This window comes from Belonocnema kinseyi, chromosome 2 (genome assembly GCF_010883055.1).
Source record: "Belonocnema kinseyi isolate 2016_QV_RU_SX_M_011 chromosome 2, B_treatae_v1, whole genome shotgun sequence".
Taxonomy (NCBI): Eukaryota; Metazoa; Arthropoda; class Insecta; order Hymenoptera; family Cynipidae; genus Belonocnema; species Belonocnema kinseyi.
The window spans coordinates 97363148-97367450 of record NC_046658.1 but is presented as its reverse complement, the minus strand read 5'-3'; positions in this window follow the sequence as shown (position 1 = coordinate 97367450).

The following is a 4303-nucleotide window of genomic DNA, read 5'->3' as shown; positions in this document are numbered from 1 at the left end:
TTTTTCGACTAAAATTGCAAATCAAGTTTTTGGAAACCATATATGCGGGATCTCATGAACAAAACTTTTTAAGGAAAGTATACTAGTTACTTTTAAGATTTGGATCCTACTTCGGATGACAAATAATATGGCATTTTTATTAAACATGTATTAATGTTTTGGAGGAATGTCGTTTACACTTATTATTGTAAAACTCTTTGAGACTGGCGACGGATAGCCTAATAGAGATTCCGCGATTTCTTCTGGGGTCATTACATCAACCCTGCCGCTGTCCATGTTTATTTTGCCCCGTGTTTGATAGCCTAATCCTGTATATGTATATATTCCACGGAGAATTCTATTATTTTTCTCAAATATTGCAAAGATATCACCATTGGAAGTTGATAATACAGTTTGTTCTCCGGATGGCATGGGCTCAAGGAGCTGAGATTTTCCTTTCACATAAATTGGTTTATCGCGAGGAAAATTGTATCTTCGAATTTCAAACCGCCGATTTGGATTCGATTTGGGAATAAGTCGAACAAATTTAAGGGTTTCAGAAGTCTGTCCAAATATGCGTGTATTCGAAGGCTTGGCAGGAGACCTGGACCTGACCCGAATAGGAGGTTCGTCAGGAGGCGTAGACCTTTTTAAAGAATCCGGAGAATAAGGCCTGTCAGGTGGACGAGATTCTCCAGGAGAATAAAAAGTGCCAGAACGAGGAACACCGGGGATAGGAGCACCATTAGGTAAGCAGTCGAACTGTAAACTTGTCCCTGCAACAAGAAATAGGGCATTAAATTTTTCTTGATGTAGAATCTCCCAATGTGGGAATTTATACATGCTATGCGACACTGTCGGCTCCTATGCGAATTAACCAATATGGCCGTTGATGACATATTAAATACATGTAAAACATCACGAAAACCAGCAATAACAACTGTAATGATCGTTTAACTGAATTAATAAGTGCTTTAATAAGTAGCTTTGATGAGCAAAATACTTATTTCGAGCTGATAATTATTTGGTGCAATAATGGAATTTGCACGTCAATATCGAAAATCAACAAGTTTCGAAGTCTCCCAAAGGGAATAAAAACTTCAATTTATGTTTTCATAGAGTGCCAAATATTTGAAATTTTGAAATCATTTTGATCATCATCTATCTTGTTTAACAAAACAAAGTGTTTTTATCGGCAATTCTTCAAATTGTTTAAGAACTGGCTGCTTATGTCTACTTCAATAATATTTTTTATCCGTTGACGATACTATTTCCAATGCAGTTAAATACTTTCTATTAAAGTTAACATTGTTTAAAATGTATTTAGGAACAAATTTCTTTTGAATAAATATTATTAATCATCTGGGTGAATGGTTTGTTTTATATCTAGAAGAATTTAGAAATTGGGATATTATAGCAACTTATTTTACCATTTAAATAAAGCCCCCTTTCCAATTTGAGGCAATACGCCATTTTCCTGTGGAAATGGAGAAGCATCAGCAAATATTTTTGCAAGAAACCGATTGACTTTGAATCATAGAATAAGTAGGCTAAATAAATTTTCGTGTCTAATAATAGGAAAATACAGAGATGCGTTTTATTACACACTAGCAATAAATTTACTAGAGCAAATCGCGCGTTCACGTCTCTGGAATTTTATTTTCTAACATGAAAAGTATGTAAATTTAAAAATCCATTATTAAAACAATTTTGTAAGATTATGGACTTGGAAGCTTCTACTGTGTCCCCTAAGGGTTTACATTTTTCTTGCACCTTCTTCTCTATTCCTTTACACACCCCCCACACACTTACTTGGTGGTGGAAGGGGGACCTACAGTTTAACGTGGGTTCCGAACCACCAAGAGAAACAGCTTTAAGTACTTAGAGAAAACCTTTTTCTCCAGAGGTACCGGTCCCACGACTCTCCGGAGATGAACAAATCCCTTGCTAGGCTAGCGTTCATCGCATAGGCTGCCGAGGCTCTTCCAGAGTGCGAGGCGGGAATCGAACCCGCAAAGCCGAAGGAGTGGGTCCAAAGCCTACGCTTTAGCCCCCACGACCATCGTCCCTCTCTCTCTCTCTCTTTATAAGATTATATTTTAAATATTTTTGAAACAATAATTAATGATTTCGAATTGAAAGTGTCTGAAATAAAAAAAAAATCTGCCCGCTAGGCGGGCATATTATCGTCGCGCGTTAGGCGCGCGGCTGTCTCCGCTCGCGAGTTTGAGCGCGCCCAGGGCGCGCAACTGTTGATTCTCGCGCTTTGCGCTCGATTATGTATTTACTTCGCGCTATGCGCTCGGTCTTTATCTTTTTCGCACATTCTTGCACAAGCCTTTTAAAATGAAGACTCAAAACATCCACCACTGTAATTTTGTGATTGTGAATTATCATTTGTTAAAAGAGCTTAGCTCGAGAGTTTGAGCACACCTACGGCGCGCAACTGATGGCTCTCGCACTCCGCGCTAGGTCCTTGCATTTCTCCCACATTCGTGCGCAGAACTTTTAAAATCAAGGGTTAACGGATCGAAAACTGTAATTTCTTGATTGCGAACTCTCTTTTCTTAAAGCTATTTCGGCTTTAACGAACACATTCTCATCACGTATCTCGTGCTTTAAATTGCTTTCTAAGCAGCGCGGAAACATGTATTATTTCAATAAATGTATGTCATTGCAATTCATAATATGCATAAAAATAGAATCATACTAATTCTTATTTCCTTGTTTTTATTTTTTTTTTATTTTTATTCTTGTTTTTTACGATTAAAGAAAAACTACTGCGCATCTGCATAGGGTCTAATGCAGGAACCTATATATAGTCCTATACAGGAACCTGTATAGGATCCTATGTCCTCTTTCGTCTTTTCTGTACTTTCCGTGTGAAAAAATGTTCAGGCAGTCTGGTTAGAGGTCTGGCCCAGGTCTGGATTTATCTAGACTGTCTAGTCTAGAAGAACTGATCTGACTCAGGTTTGCTTTATCTAGATCGTCTAGTCTGGAAGGTCTGTTCTGGCCCAGGTTTGGCACTGGTCAGCTAGCCAAGAACGAAAACAAATCATAAGTTTCATGAGCAAATTTTTTTGACATATACTTTAAAAATATTACAGTGTGTCTAAAATGATGGAAAATTATAAATTCAAAGTATAAAAACAAGTCTTTTTTCTATCACCTTGACAGTATGGCCTGTCCCAGGTCTGGAGCTGATCAGCGAGCCAATAGAAAAAAATCTTAAGTTCCATCACCATATTTTTTTCACGTACCTTGAACAGGTTACAGGGTGTCTAAAATGATAGAAAATAAGATATTCAAACTATGAAAACACGACTTTTTTTCTTATTATCTTGAGAGTCTGGTTTGGTTCAGGCCTGGCGCTGATCAGCGGGCCAAGAAAAAAATCTAAGTTCGATATAGTAAATTTTTTCTTACATTTCAAAAAAGTTACAGAGCCTATAATGAAATTTTTTAAACTAAAAAATTTTATAGTGAAATTTTTGTATCCAAGTCATTAAAACAATCAAGTTTTCCCAAGTAATTGTAATTCATTGCTTGCCCTTCGGCGTGCAGACATCTTGCCAATTGACGTCACAACTTGAAGTATTCTGACAGTCCTTGGCTCCGACCTGTCGGAATCAGTACTAGTTTTTGTCGTTCAAGTGTCACAAACTGTCAAAAGTTTCTTACTATTTTCCTAATAATATATTAATCCAGCCAAAAGTTAGCTATAAAAGCGCAGGCTCGAAATATACAAAATATTTTTTAAGTTATTAAATAAATGGTAAGTACAAACCTACTTTTTAACTATTATGAAAGAATAATTATAAAAAACGATAATTAAATTTACTGATTTTATTGATGGCAGTATATTTTTGACGCAAACTTTGAATGTTTGCTGATTATATTAAACATGTATATTATATATTTTTCTAGAAAATCATCTTTTTCTTTTTGAGCGTATCCTCAAAGCGTATCCTCTAAACATGTACGATATGGTCCTCAACGATCAAACATTAATCGATCAGCTATTAACTAGTGGCTGACGAGCCAATTACTCGCGGCTGACCAGACGGTCTGGTCTGGGGCTAGACAGAAAAACCGTTACACTTTTGGCCAGGCCCAGGCCAGACTATCTGGTCAGCGCCAGGGCTGGAAACCTGTCGGTCTGGTCTGAGCCAGGCCAGCGCCAGAACATTTTTCCACGCGGGTTTATCCAAGTATTTAACTTTTTATTTTCAATATAATTTTTTACGATGGAAAGAAAATCTACTCGTTCTGTCTAAAATTAATTAATAAGAAATTGATAGATCTGTTTAAGCGAACAACT